Genomic DNA, 18,168 nt, shown 5'->3' with positions numbered 1-18,168 from the left:
CAAATGAGTTGAGCCACTAACCATATCCCGGCTCATGCCAATTCCCTGATGGCTGAGCTCTGCCATATGGCACGGGACCAGGCTCTAGGGGATGAAAGATTGCACCTACCTTTTTTGCCATGCTGGGAAGAGGACTCTTTTCTCCAAACTCTTTCTTTCCCCTCTCAAGGCCCAGACCGTGCTGGATGTAGGGGGAGGGGTTGTAACAGGCTCATCAGAGCCCCAGACAGGGGGATGTGGACTGAGCAGAGAACACTTATCTCACCAAGGGTCACTCAGGGACTCGGCTGTGAGAGCAGTGACCTCTGGTTGCCATCCTATGACAGGACCTCATCCATCTCCAGCGCCCCAGCATTAGCCTGGGAACCCTCAACGCGGCACATGTTGACAGACAGGACAGCAGTTAAGTACTTGGTGAACCAATTCACTTGAGTCTGTCTACATTTCAAATGGGTTTGGAGATGGACTGCTGTTTACAGAGCCTGCAGCCGTTTATTATTTTTTGGCGGATTAGAGGGACAGCTTGCGTTTCTATCTGGGAGTTCAATAAGGTATATGGCCCAGTAGAGGTATATTTTTGGATACGTTGAAGCATTCCCTTTTGGGTAGGCACATCTCCATTCCCACCCACCCACATCTACAGCCACCCCCACTTCAAAACCTACTTGTCTACAGCTGACTGGCTCACATGACACTCCAGTTTAAAGAAGCCCTGAGCAGCTGCGGAGAGAAATGTAGCTTACCAATACTTGTTTTCCATTGACATTGCTCTTTGCAAGCAAGGTAATCGCCACAGCCCTCCTGGGAGACTTGTGGGTCAGTGTCTTTAGCCCCATTGTAGAGATGGAGAAACTGAGGCATGGGTGGATGAAGTGACTTAATCAAGGACACAAAAGGAAGCAGCATGTGGAATCGCAGGAACTCCTGGCTCTGAATCCTGTGTTCAGGCCACACCTCTCTCGCTCTCTTTCCTGCTTGCAAGGATCACTTAAGGAATCAGTGTAATTTACGCAGGGTGACACTGGAGTCCAAATTCCCTGTGAGAGGCTAAGAAACACAGAGGGGGTCAAAGGCACTAGCATCTGGTTCCAAAGGTGCTGTTTGAAAGACATGCAGTTCCGTGGGAGGGGAGGGAAGGCGAGAAAGGGCGGAGACAGCAAAGACCTAGGGTAGGATGCTCATCGCCACCATCCCATGGAAGCAGGTGCAAGGCTGTTCCCTGTTGTACGGTTTCTGGAGTTTGGCCCAGACTCCTTTTAGAGGCAGGTGTGCACATTTAGTAGCAATCAGAGGTGGGCTGAGCCCTGGAATTGGGCTCTGGGTTCAGTTTGGGGCTAGGCTCACAGCCTGGGGTGGGTCATCTTGGGTCTGCCTCTGTTAAGCATCCTGATGCTGTGCTGTTCAGCCAAATCTCGGCGCAGGAATTGGCTTCACACCCTGGCGCTAGGGGCACCAGCAGCTCATTCTCACCCTTTCCTTCGTCGAGTGGAGGGCCCACCTGCCTGGGAAGCCTCCCTGGGCCAAGGGAGCGGCAGTTGGCCCACGACTGGGGGAGGGCCTTTCATTTTGGGCTGTTGTCAATGGCAACGCACAGCTGTGGAAGGGAGATTCTGGTCTCCCCGGTTATTGCGGGTACCACGGCTGTTCAGGCAGCATCTCGTCTCAAAGCCGACAAGGAAGCAGAGCGGAGGGGTCTACTGCCCGCAGGAGGAAAGGCCTGTGGGGCTCTGAGGGCTCCGCTCCAGCCACATCCCCTTTGGTTCTGCCCGAAGGCTGAGACGGGAAACTGAGCTCTATGTGCAGCACTCACTCTGGTGGTTGCTCTGTCAGCGTGTTCGAGGTGACAGTGTTTAATCCCGCAAGGACCCCCAACTCCAGCCTGAGTCAGTGCAATCCACATCTGTGCGCCCCAAGCAAGGTCCCCCCCCGAACTTCATCCTCCACCCCTCACCCAGGACCCAGCCCAGCGGTTGAGTGGGTGAGGGAGGCAGCAGACAGCTCCTGCAGGGCAGGGGTGTGGGAAGGGCAGTGCTGGCTTTTCCCCACAGCCTGCAGGGCCAGGGATAGCTGAGCGTCATCGTCTGGGGCCTCAGTTCAAGCTGCTCTCCAGGATCAAGGCAAATGGAGGGGGAATCAAAGCCAGCTCCCCTCTGCCCTCCAGGGAGCGAAGTCTCGGGTTAACCACAAACCTGGTTTCCCTCCCAGCCACCAAGCACTCAGCCCAGCAGATCCAGCTGAGCATGGTGCATTATCAAGAACCACGCCCACCGACAGGGAGGGGCAAAGGGGAAACTGTCCCCGGGCCCAGCAATTCACAAAGCCCAGGGCTCCCAGCCGCTGCTACTCCAGGCCCCTTAAATCTCCGCCGGAGCCCTGGAGGGCACACTCTGGGAGGCAGTAAAGACTGGCTGGGAGGGAGGGGAGGCACCGTAAGATCTGGGCAGCGCTGGGAACTGGCTAGCCCCAGCTCCGTCCCTTCTGGGAGCTTAGAGCCGCCTCCCCCTTGCCCAGGGGCCCAGCATGTGTGTTGGCTCTCCTGTCAGTATCCATATTCCTGTATATACACGGGAGTCAAGAAGAGTTTTACCATTGTCTGCAGTGATTTCACCCACACACTTTTCCAATTGAATTTAATGCTGCTGGGAATGGCCTGCAGGCTCTGGGGATAGACGGACACCCTCTTTATCCACCAAACAGCGATGCCAGCCGCCCCCACGGAAACAACTAACTGCAGGAGCTAGACCCCAGGAGCCAGCCTTCTAACTAGCTGAAGAGCAGGCCAATCAGGATGCTAATTAGCAGCTGGCCAGGCTGCTGATTGAGAGGCATTTGGTTCATTTCATACTAGCCACTGTGGGGCTGTTTACACTTAAGTTAAAAACCCACATTGGCCAGTGCCTGCTGGTTTGGGCTCATGGGGGCTGGTGCCCTGGGGCTGTTTCATTGCGGCATAGACATTTGGGCTGCAGGCCTAGTTCTGGGACTCTCCAACTTTGCAGGGTCCTAGAGCCAGGGGTCCTAGCCCAGGATAGTTGCAGGTTTTTAATTGCAGTGTAGACGTATCCAGAAACAAGCTTTACTTCCATGATCTTCTGGGGCCTCTCACTGCAACACTCCTTCACGGGGCATTATAATTTCTTGCAGATTGGTGGCTGATGGAGCCTGGTTGCTTTGGGTGTAAACCTGCAAGCAGTTCATAAAAAATCCTAACTGCATTATCTTTTGGAGTCCGTGATTGGCTAATAGCCACAGAACAGCTTTCTAACCACAATGTAACAATTCCTGGGCAAGAATTTCAAAAGTGACTAGTGATTTTGGATGGCCAACATGAGGTATCTTAAATGGACCTGACTTAGAGGCTAGGTGCTTCTCACTTGCTGATTCAGGCCCTTTTAAAGTATCTGAAATTCAGCTCCCAAGAAGCCAGGCAGCACAAATCACTGGTCAGTGTGAAAATTCTGGAGTAGTTGTTAATTAAGTACCTTGAGATAATAATGAGATAGGATAAATGAAAGCAATACAACAACTAAGCTAGTCAGACTGCTTTTTTTTTTTTTTTAATTAATGGAGATTGCCTATCTCCTAGAACTGGAAGGGACCTTGCAAGGTCATCAAGTCCAGTCCCCTGCTTTCTCAGCAGGACCAAGTACCATCCCTAATGAATTTTTGCCCGAAATGGCCTCCACAAGGATTGAACTCACAATCCTGGGTTTAGCAGGCCAATGCTCAAACCACTGAGCTATCCCTCCCCCCTAGGCAGGAACTGTATTCTATTGGAATATGCCACTCTGTCATAATTGCTAAACACTTCATAAAATTGAATTGATTTTGCCAGAATTTTGTTTAGGAAGAAAATTGAAAAAAAGTTCTGACCATGTGTTGAAATGTCCCATTCTGACATTTTTAAACTGCTATTTTCCATTGTGAAATGACTTTTCATTTCAATTTTTGATGATTTAGTACAGTGTCTATTAAAAAAATTAAAAAAATCAGTGTCTACTTAAAAAAATCAAAATTGAAACAAAGCATTTCCACTGAAATCTTGAAATCTTTTGTGAAATGTAAACTTCCATCCTTCACCTTGCTCTCAATATTTTTTTTTCAAGAAATTTAGAGCAGACACAAATTTGCAGCTTTATCTCGGACTGTGCTTCAACCCCCAAATAGTGATCTTTTTGTGACGTTTTCACCAAAGGGCAGTTTTGACTCAGAAACCTAACATTTCAAGTATGTCATACATTTTGGTGCAAAAAGTGATCTTTCTGGAAACAAAACAGAGACTTCAAACTTCTGAAAGCAGAGCAGGGCTTTTGTTCAAAGACCAAAGCACTTTGGAAGGAAAGTGGAGAAAACCTCAACATTTCCCACACAAAGTGGGCCAGTGTTGAGGAAAACACTGAAACGTCACATCTTTGTTATTGTACATTCCTTGCATTGCGGTAGCACCTCGAGGCCTCATTAACGGACCAGGACCTCATTGTGTAGGAGCTGTTCAAAAGGAACAGAAAAAAACAAAAAAAACCCCACACTGTCTAAAAGAACTTACAGTCTTGGTAAAGAAGCTGCTGCCACGCAGGGACCCTTTGATTTTATTGCACATATTTCACACAACCCAAGGTTACACTGGTCTTGCCATAAAAGCCAAACACTGCCAATCCCATGGGAATTCTTCTTAGAAGCTGCAGAATTACTTCCAGTATCAGGGAGCTAGAACAACATAGTGGGAGTGCTGAGAGCCATCGAACCAAACTATAACTGCTGTATATAATGGAAATCACTCACGCGGGAGAAGGGGGTGCCAGCACCTCCAGGAGTCCTACTTCCAGTGCCTATGTCCAGTACAATTATGAAGTAACCTACAAGATCACGTCAGCTTCATTGGTTGACTCCATCCCGGGCGTAACTTCACTGATGTTCCCCCAGAAGTAACTATGGCCCTACTGCACCCAGTACCTTTGAAGTCGAGGTTTGGCCCCATCATATTCTTGCAGGTGCTACAGAGGCTTTGATTGATTTCTGCAAGGCTGCTACTTCAATGTTTTGCCATATAACATACCCTGGACCAGATCACCAGCTATTAGGCAACTGGGGTTAGAGCAGATCCATTAACGATTCCAACCAGGACTTTTCTGAACGTGCAGTGAATCGAACTCCTGCAAAAGCAAAGCAGAGACATAAGCGGGACGAGCTTCTGCACCCAGCTTCCCTGGTGTAGATCCTGCTTAATTCCATGGATATCAATTCAATCACTCAGGATTCATGCCTATTAACAGACCTGAGTCTCACCCAGGAGTCTCTGCCTGCATCCAGCTATCAAGTGTCCCAGCTGGCAACTTGAGAGATTCTTCTTTCCTTTGACTTTATTGCTGTGTATTGTAGCGGGCAGTGACAGCAGGGTCAGTAGGCAGGTGCGTGTGTATGGGCTCGTATGCGCCAATGTCCGGCTTGCCCACGAGGCACTGAGCGCTCTTTGCAAGCCACAGAGCCCCGTCACTCCCTTGTGCCTGCACCTGCTCTCACTGAACTGCGATTGGCAGAAGTACGCCTCCCATCACAGTATCAGGCCTTTCACCTGCATTTTGCAGGTGTTATCTTCTACCCAAATCATGGCCTCAGAAATCAGAATCAGAAATACGCCACCAAGGATTGCTTGGGGAAAAACCCCACAAAATTTCGCTTGGATATGACAGTTACATAGGAACCCACAGTTGCTGGCAGGGGGCTGCTCCAGCCCCACGGGGGCCCGCTGTGCACAGGGGCTGCTGTGGCTGGGCTGGAGCTGCAATCAGGATGCCGAAGCAGAACCTGCTTGTGGCTGGTGTGGGAGGGTGCCCCGGACCTGCAATACGGGGCTGCTCCAACTGGGCTGGAGTGGCCTCTCCGAACCCCCCCCCCTTAATTGGTTAACTAGTTAACCAATGAAAAGGGATCTTACAGCCTAGTGGGGATTTATGGAATTCCAGAACAGACCGACCGATTTTACATGCACCAGCTGGCTACATGACAGTCACTGGGCGGATTGGAACTTTTATTTTCAGACCACATTCCTGACGGAACTAACAAATATTCTCTTCAGGCCCTTTTCAAAGAACTGCTGCTAGTCTGGGGTCTTGCTAAAAGGCATTTTGTCCTTTAATTCCCTGGAAGGTCTGTGACCCTTACACCAGCACAGTGGGAAAGCAGGAGCCCGGCTCCTGCTGACCAGACCTTTCACACTGTTTAACTCAGCTTGTGAAATCGGTCACACAGCAGGGAGCTAATCCATCCACTAGTGGGGGAGGAGAAGGCAACGCACAGGGCTGAGGAGCACATCAGTTCAACTGCAGCCTTATTCCCCTCCACCACTGTCTGCGGGTTGTTTTAGATCACACTGTATTTCAGGGCGCTCCAACCCAGGCAAACCTTTGTCAAGAGAATTAAGGCTGCAAGTGCCTCTCTGGGAATTCAGAGTGTACAAGTCTCCAAGAGTGGCCGAGTTCCAGGCTTTTGTAAGTCAGGAAATGGGGAGGACTCGGGCAAAGCACCGACACTAACCCAGGTGACAAGAGTAACCTTAACTCTGCCCTAGCAGAGACAACACAGGCAAAGTGACAGATGGACTCCAGAGTCCCATTAAAACTGCAGGTTAACCCAGTTCATCTTTTCTGCACAGTGGCTCAGCACAGAGAGACAGCTGTAGGTTGGGGAACTGCCGGGGGGGCCAGAGGCACTGGGCAGCCATGCAGCCAGCTGGGGAATTTACCAACCTCGGGAATGGATCTTTCCTGCAGGGGAGCACTTTCTGCCTCCCTCCCTTCCCCCATTTGAAACTAGGAGTTTGCGTGGGGGGGACCTCCATGGAGATTCCTTTCCCCCCAGACCCTGCAGTTTTCACAGTGAGGGGGGCAAACGATCCGGCTCTCACTTACATTGGCCTGACAACGTTTAAGTCAGTGATGTCGTGTTGGCATGAAACCGACGTGAGGAAGTCAAGCTCCCGCGAGCCAGTGGGTGTGGAAAACAACTATAAACTTCCAGGCAGAAACAGGGGGGATGGGTAGGGCAGGGGGAAGGGCATGGCAGGAAATGCAACGGACAAGAGGGTGTAAGTTTGAGCAGCCTCCCAGGACATACACATGCACTTTGACTTACATCTTGCACTGGTCCCAACACGCCCACTCCAATTTCATTCACAGAGGAAGCAGCCACTGCCTCCACCTCGCTCCATGGGAGCTGTACCAAGTTACAGGCATTGTGCACAGCAGTCGCCTGCCAAATCAATGCTAGCTAGGCTGCTTTGCGAGCTGATGCTCTTTGGGCTCTGATCGAGGGGCAGCTCCCCGACAGCAGCGCGGGGGTGCCAGAGCAAGCACAGAGAGCCCACCTTCTATCTTCGGGTTTTTCACTGTGCTCAACTCCACAGGGTCTGAATACCGGACACCATAATGTGGCACCTACCATTGCATAGAGGTGGCCTTTGCCCTACAATGATATTTTCCATGTGCTTCATTAAAAATCATCCCTATTTCTTCGGTAAGCACATGACTTCATTTTTTTTTAAAGTGGTCCCCTGAAATTCTAATAGGATGACATTTCTCGCAGTCTGTTCTGGAAATCCATCTGGAACTAAAGCCACAAGCCCCCTCAGATGATAAGGAGACCTGGGGGCTTATTTCCCTTGGCAAACAATGCATCTCTCAGACCTGTTAAATAGCTGAGGACAGTTAATACATGTTTAAGCTAATTAAACACCACAGAGCATATAAGAACATAAGAGCAGACCCACTGGGTCAGACCAAAGGGCCGTCTAGCCCAGTATCCTGGCTGCTGACAGTGGCCAACGCCAGGAGCCCCAGAGGGAGTGAACAGAACAGAGAATCATCAAGTGAGCCTCTTTCGTCATCCATTTCCTGCCTCTGACAGAGGCTGGGGACACCATCCCTGCCCAACCTGGCTAAAAGCCATTGATGAACCTATCTTCCATGAATTTATCATGCCCATATGATCATTTTTCTTTTGCTCTAAAAAAAGGTGGTATCCCAATATAGATTAACCCGCATATGGTTCAGCTTGCGCTCCCGTCTGCGTGTGTTTTACTATCTCTAGGGCCCTACTACATTCATAGGCCCTTTTGGTCAATTTCATGGATTTTATATGTAGTACATTTCATGATTTCAGATATTAAACCTAAAAATGTCACAGTGTTGGATCCGTAGGAGTCCTGACATTGTCACAGAGCGGAGTCACAAACTTATGATGAGGAGGGATTCTAGTATTGCCACCCTTACTTCTGTGCTGCTGCTGGTGGAGGTGCTGCATCCAGAACTGGGTGGTTGGAGAGTGGTGGCTGCTGACCAGGAACCCAGCTTGGAAGGCAGCGCCACTGCCAGCAGCAGCACAGAAGCAAGGATGGCACGGTGTGGTATTGCTACCCTTACTTCACATGCCCAGCTCTGAAGGCAGTAAAGAGTGGTAATACTATCACACACACACCCCCACAACTCCCTTTGGGGTTGGAGACCTGCTTTTGGGAAATGCTAGTCTCCCCCATGAAATCTGCATAGTATAGGATAAAAGTACACAAAAGACCAGTGTACAACTTGTTTTCCAACTATATCCAAGACACTTAGGAACTCCCCCCAAATGTTATTCTCAGGGTCCAACTCCACTTGTGACTCCTTTGGCCTTTCTTCTGATCTTACATCAGGAAGAGTCAATATTATCATCCCCATTTTACAGATGAAGACACTCGAGAGAGGAAAGCGAAGGGATGTTCCCAAGACAGCACAGCAAAGTCAGGAGTAGAACTCAGGCTCTATCAAGCCAAACGCTGTATTCAATCATCCAGACCATAGAGCCGCCACCTCTGAACAACACTGGATGCCGATAGAGTTTCTACCAGTGCTAGCAGCACCAGTTACCAGGCAACAGTAAATTTCTCACAAAAATGAACCTGTACCTTGCGTCTACACAAGCAAACTCACCTGCAGCACATGCCCCTCGATCCCTAAGTCTCATCCCTTAATGCTTCCTGTTTATTTTGCCACAGGCTTTTAGGCATTTCATTTATTGAACTCAGAATGTCTTCACCTACTGCCCTGTCCTTTATTTGGTTAAACCAGGTTAAAGTTGAAAGACAGAAGTACTGTACTTGGAAAGCAGACGCATGTGTGATACAAAGGCGGGTGTTGTCTTAAAAGACTGGCCAGGAGTCAAAGCAATGAAACGCTAACTATCTTGAAGTGCACTTGCACAGCAGCAATTCTGAAATCATATTTCACGGCAGCAGGAGATAGTCTTCATCGTGTTTCTCCAGATTTAGACAGGGTTGTTCTATTTTTTGCTGCAAGATTATTAAAACCACTTGAACCTGAAGCCGTTCCATTGTGTCCATGCGTTTGCTATTTATTATTATAAGCAAGGGTGTTGGGGCCATTAAAAATAAATTGGAGGGGGTAAAAAGTGAACAAGAAGTACAAGGAAATGGGATGATTGAAAACATGCAGCTCAGCTTCCAGTGCAGAAAATTCCACTTTGGAATAATGCCTTTCCTGTGGCAGGCGGAGAAAAAGACATTTAATTTTATTTTCCAATTAAACTGCCTCCCTCTTTCACCTCTAGGGAATCTAGCATTCCTGTACCATAAAAAAGAATACATCAGTTAGAAATAGAAATACACCCAGACACCCCAATGCAAATACACCTGAAATCTGGGGAAGTTCAGATCCCTTCTGAATTTTGTGAGGCAGACCCACCTCTACAGGTTGAACCTCTCTAGTCTGGCACTCTTGGGACCTGACCGGTGCCAAACCAGCGTATTTGCTGAACCACGGGAGGTCAATGATGTCTAGCAGCATTACCAACACTTCCACTGCTTGCTGGGCTCTTAGAAGACATTTGAGGGGTAAATAAGAGCTAAATAACAGCATAGAACTCTGAAAGCCAGGACTGGTGGCTGTAAAAAACTTTATGGGACCATGGGAAACTTGGCCACACCCATGAGAAGTGGACATCCAGCTAACTAAAATTATGCTGGACCACAGATGTTGCCGGACCAGAGAGGTTCAACCTGTAATAACAAAGGCTTTGGTTCCAATTAAAAGGGGATTGCATGAGCATTCCCGTTCCCAAACTAAACTCAGGCTGACCATAACTGAAATCCATTGACATCTCAGGACCCTCGCGATGGCCTGCAGGTAATGAGTTTGGTGGGTCTCAGTACCATTCTCAGCAGACATTGTAAAAAGTATCTTCATAGCTGGAATTTACTGAGCTCTTTGTTGGCAGCCTCACCCCAGGAAGGATTCCTCCAGCTCAACGTGGAGGCAGGACAGTAAAGGAGGAAGCTTACACTCCTACAGCCAGTGCTGAACCTTCTCTTGAGAAACAAAAGCCTTGCAATTCTGGGCATTCATCCAGCATCTATTGCATGGACAGACGTTAATAGGGCAGCATTTATCACAAACATTTACATGCACTCATTTCTCCCTCCCAAAAAAACCACGAGTAAGAGTGATTTCAGTGTCAGGACTTTGAGGTTAGTTGACTTACTGACAAACCCTGAGTAAAAACAAGGTTGTGAAAAATCACACGTCATATTTAAAAGGGTTATTGACACAGCATCTTCACAGCTCTTGAGTAATCAATAGGATTAAAAGGAACCCCAGGAACAAGTTCCAAGACTCTGTTTTCTCTTTCCCTCACAGCAGGAGGCAGCTCCAAAGATGCAGAGAGGCTAATCAGCACAGGGGGATGCAGGATTACAGAGAATGTTTGGGGAATGATTTTGAAGAATGAGGGTCAAAAATTCCTGTATGTGACTGCAATCAATTAGGGAGAATGTAACCGTAGGAGCTACAGAAATGAAACTCTGGCCTGCCTAGCCAGCAGCACATAGGCACTGGGTCAAAAGTGGTTGGGAACGTTCCATATTAGATCACTCCAAATTAGCCAAATCTCAACGATCTGTCATTTTTATACACTTGTATACATCTAAAAATAATAGGCCAGATTTTGATCTTGTATACTAGCATCCTTGGAAGATAAGAGTAATCCCTGATGGATACTGAACATAGAATCTTGCTGACAGATTTTCAACAGCAAAATTAGCAATGGTCTAAAAACATGAGAGTTTAGTATTTGACAATTACATGGAAAGAAACTAGAATTCAACTGTGTGCAATCTTTATAAGCATATTTTATATACTGAAAGTTTAATGCAAGATACTTTGATTAAATTAACTAATTGCTTGCCATTTTATTCTTGAAAAGCAATAGAGAATATTCATAGATGGGCTTATCAGAACTAAAATGTTGTCACATTAATGGTCGAATCCTTCTTGCTTTACTCCTAAGAATAGACCCTTTTTCATTATTGGTATTAGAGTTGCCCGACTAGCATCTGGACTCCACTGTGTTCAGTGCTGTACATACACAGAAGAGATAGTCCCTGCCCATAGAAGCTTACAATGTAAATAAATAAATAAGCAAGATAGACAAAGGGAAGAGAGACAGAGAAATAAAGGACCATGTCCAAGATCACACAGCATATCAGTGCATAATTAGGTATATAACTGACACCCAGTTCCACTGAACCTAAAATTTGGTCCAAAGACACTCACTTAGGCCATGTTTCCATTTGTTGGAGGATTGATGCTCTGGTGATCGATCCTCCAGGGTTTGATTTAGTGGGCCTGGTAAAGACCTGCTAAATCGAAAGCTGATGGCACCCCCGTCGACCGCAGTACTCCAGTGTAGATGTGGTCTTAGGTGAGTAAAGTGAGTGAGACTTAAGAGGCAAAAGGTTCTGGATACCCCCTACTGGTGTCAAGTGACAGCACCACAAAGTTACAGGAAAGACATGTTATAATGCAATAATTTTCTATTAGATCCTTGTTGTTCTTCATAATTTTTATTGTTATTTTTGCTATGCTAAGTGCAGGGCTCAACAAGCCAAGCCACTTGGCAGCTGTTGACATCACTGCAGGGAAACGGGCGTCTGCTGTAGAACCCCCTTTAATCTGGAAGCAATAAGCAAATGAAGGGAATGGGGGGGGGGGGGCAGGATTAGTATCACTGTTCCATTGAGACTTGACACCAATTTTCTTCTGCCATGAAATGCCTAATTCAGTGCTGGGGATTCAATGGGAACAGCCCCAGACATAGAGCTGGTGATGCAATTGGATCTGAGTCTATTTTTTAGTGGTCTCGAGGAAAAACAATCCACATTTAAATTTATAATCTGTCCTATAATCTGGCCTGAGACACACACACATTAAGACCATGTCTCAATTTATCAGATGCTTGATTTCTGGGGTTTGATTTAGCAGGTCTAATAAAGACCCACTAAATCAAAGGCTGAGGGCGCCCTGTAAGCAGCCAGTACTCCTTGCAGTCCTGAAGACTAAGGGAAGTCAAAGGGAGCATTTCTCCTGTCTTCCTCCCGCTGTGGAGATGGCACCAAGCTCAGTTTATCATACATCAACTCCAGCTACGTTATTTATGTATCTGGATATGCATACCTTAAGCCGACCTACCCCACTCAGTGTAGACCTGGCTTGAGTGCAGCTGGAGAAGACCGAATCTAGGCAAAAGAAAGAGTCTGTTTCACAAGAATTAATCTAGTCAGAACAGATATGTTTCACCTGTATTTTGCAAATTTTATCCAAGATTAAACTTTGCCATTGTATTCACCCTTTCCGGATGAATTTTCATCACTGTGTCGCATCAAATCAAATGGAGAAATGTAACAGAATGATTCAAAGCACAAAAAAGGGCAAAATTATCCCTATATTCAGTGTTCCCTCTAATTTTCCATCAATGTATAGAATAAATTTTGTTATGTGCACCACCTGTAGAAACAAATGCTGCCAGCTGTAGGCACTCTGCCAATCAGCTGGACAGCACTTGAATCTCTCCTGGGCAACTGCCCAAGCACTCATCTTATAGGGAACACTATTTGATCATTTATAACTTCTCTTCACTCCCTGTGTACATTCCCTTCCTCTCAAAAAGCAACAACAATCACACTGAGAGCAATCTCAATATTGTACATTTTTATAGCCTCTTTGGAAACAGCCCGCACAGAAAGGAAAGCGATTGAAATAAAAGAGGAAGGATAATTAACATCTGAAGCCCTCTCTCCTGCAGTACATACACCAACGGGAAATGACACCAGACTTGGTACTAGAACCATAGGAATGAGGTGCCTGGACAGGGGTCAGGATCAGAATAGCAGCATGTGAATCAGGACACATGGAGGTGCCTCCTGAGATACTGGTGAGGACTCAAGGTTGGAATCTCAGAAGGCAGCATGGGCTAGGATCATGAAATGCTGGCAGTTGCTGAGCAGAGGAAGCTTATACAACAGCTCGCTGCCCTGGGATGGATCTTTCATTTTCCTGATCACTGCATTCACTCACACATTTGAAAAAGATAAAATCTCTGGGCCTGATCCAAAGCTCATTGAAGCCAGTTAGTAATCTCTGACCCAGGCCCTCTGTTAGAGGAGAGCAAAGGAAATAATATATATCCAACTCAGCTGTGTTCAACACAGACAAAGAAGACTACACAAAATAAACTCACCCTCCTTAACTGCCGGTAGCGCAAAGCTGCTTAAGAGCAATCATTTTCCAATATTGTGTCAAGCAGATAAACATACACTGAACAGGACTGGTGTGGAGTGTATTTTATTCCAGTGCTCTAACTGTAACACACTTCCAAATGCCAGCAGGGCAAATTATGAGCAAAAATGAAAGTTGAATAAAAAGTAAGGAAAGCATAGACCAAAATTTGCACCATCCACAGACTTAAGCGAAGTCCTAATTTGTTGTCAGGGCAATTGTGAAGTACAAGCATACAGTACAATCCAACACACATTTTTTTAAAATATATATGTACTCCATCTCAGCTGAAAACATCAGAAAATGTTCTTCGGGAACATTTCAAATCCACAAGTAAACAACCTCCTTGTTTGTAAAGAGAAATAACTGATTCGAACACTGACATTGGACTACAGTCTCTCTTGGAAAAGTTAGTTTTAAAACCCCCTATTTCTTGAACTTTATTTTTTTTAAGTAATTACAGTTTAACAGGAAATGTTCACCCCATGTAAAAATGTCACAAGGCTATCAAACTGATGGATTCAATCTGCAGATCAAGCACAGTCTTTGTAAACAGTATAAAATCTCACAGCAATATGCAAGATTATACCTTCCACCCAAGAAGAGAATAATAAAAGCAGAGACCACTTAATAGAAAAACTAATTGAAGGGACGCCTACCTAAGGGACACATGTTTAATTAATTAAAACCCTCTTTCCTCCCCATTGCACCACACAATGCTACTCAAGACAGTAACATTTGAATGAAGATCTTACCAAGCGAAAAGCTGAAACTCGCTTGTTACCAGGGGTTTGTTGTAGCGTTTAGTAAATGAAGTTGTGGACTCAAGTTTCAGTTGCTTTCCAGTTTGGTGACAAGACAGAAGTTTGTCTTTAGTGCTGATATTTCAGATTTCATAGCAACAGAAATGGAAGTGATTGTTGACCCAGAAGGAAAACTACATTTGTTATTTTATTCAAATATTTTTGCTTGTTGAGTCTATCCAAGAGTAAAGCTGTTGGATGCTGACGATATTTTGCAAAGAGCTCTCAAAGAGACACTTTAAACCTAAGACTCTTGTGACTGCTAAGTTTTTTCATCAGGTGAAATGCACCTGACTAAAGGATGTGATTCAAGCACTTTGAGTAGCAGCTTAGTTCAAGACCAATAATCCCCCCAAAACGGGACTATTTGCAGAGCAAGATGCTATTCAGCATAAAGGTAGCAGACTCAAGCCCAGGAAAATGGTCTCATGGACACCTCTCTGTCCTTTTGTGACCGCATCATCAGGGCACTACAGCAATTGTTTATGTGGCAAAGTAAAAGTATACAACATGTTTTAACTCAGTTTAATATGATTCAGCAGTTTAAAATAAGGAAACCAGCACTGTGTTACAGCTCTACACAGCACACCACCGAGAGCTCCATGGACCAGAATTTGGCAGCCACATCTTAGGTTCAGATTAGAAAGCACGTATTCATATTTAGCAGCACCTTAAACTTTACAAGTAGTTAATTCCATGGACGCCAACAGAACTGCTGCTGGCATAGCACGAGTAAAACTGGAAGTGTTTAAAAACTTCCTGCATCTCATTTAATTTTCACCTTTTTTTGCCAGGTTATTTTATTTTTGATTTCCCTGGAGTGAGAGGGAAAAGAAAGAAGAGGACTGGTCAATTTCACTTTCCATTCCGAGCACACTAGTCCCCATGGTCTGGTTTGGCATCCACATGGCAGAGGAACCCATATGAACGGATTTATTTATTAACACACCCTTCTTCGAGTTGGACTCAATACAAGCTTCCCTTCTAGCAGTTTTTACCCAAAATCTGAATGCTGGGCTTAAAACTAGTCAAAAGGAACTCTGCAAAGGCGCAAAGTTGAAAAGGTTTTTGTTCGGAGGAGGGGAGGGAGAAGGGACACAGGACCTGGGATTGTTTTTTGCTGGGAAGCATGACGACAGCCAGAGAACGAAGGGAGCAGTCTAAGCCTTCTGGCCTAAATTATCTGCTAACACAAATAATCAAATTCCAGGGACCACACTGCTCTGGCGCCACTAAAACAAGGGGGAGGCCTCACCAAGGCTCTACATTAGCAGGTGGCAGCCCAAGTCTGACCCACGCAGGATATTCAAGTGTGATATACAAAATACTGATGCTCTCGGAGGAAGTCAGCATCACTCACAGGATCGTGGGAAGTTTTTAATGGCTTGCTCAAGGCTAGGCCCCTAAAATGTTTACGTTAATACTCACATGTTGAATAGCCACTCACTTGGTCTCATCTGGAAGTTGGTCCAACAGCTGAGAAACATCTGGCAGCTAACCTTAGACAACACAATGTGGTAGCTCAGGGATTTCAAAGGTCTCTTCAGAGGGAATGAAGTTTGGCAAATTTCTTATGGCGATAACTGGCCCACCATTGTTCCTGACACCGCACTCAAAGCTTTGGTATTATGCTTGCCATGCCGAAGGGCTGGGGGGGTGTAACAGAGGTCTGATTTAGATCACCCGTTATGCCTCAGTGATTACAAAATGTTTCCTTAATTTTACATCATGGCTCCTCTAGTCATCCTCCATATTTTGCAGGACTCTTTTTGAAGGATGTGACTGTCTCTTCGAGAAAGAAGAGAAAGGCAAAGGAGAGAGAAAAACGCCTTTGCCAGTGTGAAGAGCCGTCACCTCTCCCCAGAAAGTCAGCTCCCGATCACTGTGTGCGTATGATCATGTCTCCAACTTCTCTCCATTAATATAACATCACGCGTCTGTCAGCACTGTGCAAAACAAACAAGAGTCCCTGCAGCCCACTCATTAGCCTAGGTTGCCCATTGCTGTTTTACTGTGCCCTGCCTGCCCATGCCTCCAAGTTCTCTTGCCTTAACTCCCTCCATCTCCTCCAGCCATTCTGCACTTTGTGATTTCTTTGCTGTTCCAAACTTTGGGAATGGAATGAAAATGCAAAGCCAAGAACAGAAGAGGGAGAGGAGCAAGAAGGAAGGAAGATTCGCAGAAGCAGAGAATAAAGGTCTAATCCTGTTAGCTGCTGGGCACTCAGAGCCTGATTCAGCAAAGCACTTGAGCATGCGTACAGATGTGGCCACCTCATCTCAAAAAAGATATCTTGGCACTGGAAAAGGGCAACAAAAATGTTGAGGGGTTTGGAATGGGTCCCATAAGAGGAGAGATTAAAAAGACTGAGACTTTTCAGCTTAGAAAAGAGGAGACTAAAGGACAATATGACAGAGGTCTATAAAATCATGACTGGTATGGAAAAAGTGAATAAGGAGAAGTTATTTACTTGTTCCCATAACATAAGAACTACGGATCATCAAATGAAATGAATAGGCAGCGGGTTTAAAACAAACAAAAGGGAGTTTTTCTTCACACTGTGCACAGTCAACCTGTGGAACTCCTTGCCAGAGGATGTTGCGAAGACTAGGACTTTAACAGGGTTCAAAAAGGGGCTAGATAGATTCATGGAGGTTAGGTCCATCAATGGCTATTAGCCAGGATGGGTTGGAATGGTGTCCTTAGCCTCTGTTTGTCTGGAAATGGATGACAGGAGAAGGAACATGTGATGATTACCTGTTGTGTTTCCTCCCTCCAGGGCATCTGGCACTGGCCACTGTCAGCAGACAGCATCCTGGGCTAGATGGACCTTTCATCTGACCCACTGTGGCCATTCTTATGTGCCTACATTTACGATTTCACTAGGCCTCTTCACAGGCTTCAGGTTGAGCACATGCTTTAATACTTTGCTGGAGCAAGCCCAGAGAGCAAAGAGGGATGAATTAAATTACCTGTACATGAGCCTGCTGAAAGGTAACTTCTCATTGTTAAAGGTCAGCCCCACCAAATCTCAATACAATAGGACAGTATGTCCCACTGGCCTGAGAGAGAACTCTGCTAAGTAGTCAGAAGAGCCTTGTTTAAAAAAATAGTTTCGTATTGGAAAAGAGCCCCGATTGAAGTCTCTTGTCCCTCACTCGACTCAAGGTAGCTCAACTTGAAAGCAGGGGCAGGCATTGCTGTGGCTGTGCACTGAATTACAGCATCCATGTTAGCAGGTGCACTGGTGAGCATGGTGGCATATTTATGGCGGGTGTTTGCACCATTGCCTCTTGAAGAAGAAACACAGCCTCATGGCTAAAGCTCAAGTGAGCCAAGTTCCATCCCCAGGTAAACTAGACTTCCTGTGTGAGCGTAGGCAAGTCACTAAGGGATTTTCAAAAATTACTCCAGTGCCATTGACTCCCAAGTTATTCAGGCAGCCTGGAAAATCCCACCCCCATTCTCTCAGCTCCTGTTACATGCCGAGTAAGAACTCTCTTACTCCTACTGTGTGAGCCTGCCTATTGCTGCTACAATGAGGACCTCGGGCAGGGGTGGGGAACCTAAGGCCCAGGGGCCAGATCTGGCCCATGGCTTGCCTGGACCCGACCCCCAAAGCTCCTGTACCCTCCCTCCCACCCAGACCCCACACCCCAAGCCCACATCTCGGCAGCCCTCTCTCACACTGAACCCCTCATTTTTTATCTCACCCCAAGGCCTAGGGTGGACGACAAAATCTACTAGCCCAGGACCCCCAGGCA

The 18,168-nt window shown here is 46.4% G+C and overlaps 1 long non-coding RNA gene across 1 annotated transcript; it reads right to left on the bottom strand.

The window, feature by feature from the left end:
- Positions 1-4,573: 4,573 nt before the first annotated feature.
- On the bottom strand, positions 4,574-18,085 carry LOC142818851 (uncharacterized). The gene is made up of 2 exons (XR_012896525.2): positions 12,501-18,085; positions 4,574-5,153 (listed from the first exon to the last, which is right to left on the bottom strand). It is a non-coding gene; the product is annotated as an uncharacterized LOC142818851 (long non-coding RNA).
- Between the last annotated feature and the right edge of the window lie 83 nt (positions 18,086-18,168).

This window comes from Pelodiscus sinensis, chromosome 17, assembly GCF_052426305.1.
Source record: "Pelodiscus sinensis isolate ZL-2025 chromosome 17, ASM5242630v1, whole genome shotgun sequence".
NCBI lineage: Eukaryota > Metazoa > Chordata > Testudines > Trionychidae > Pelodiscus > Pelodiscus sinensis.
The sequence above is the reverse complement of the archived record's forward strand: the minus strand, read 5'-3'. Positions and strand labels throughout refer to the sequence as shown.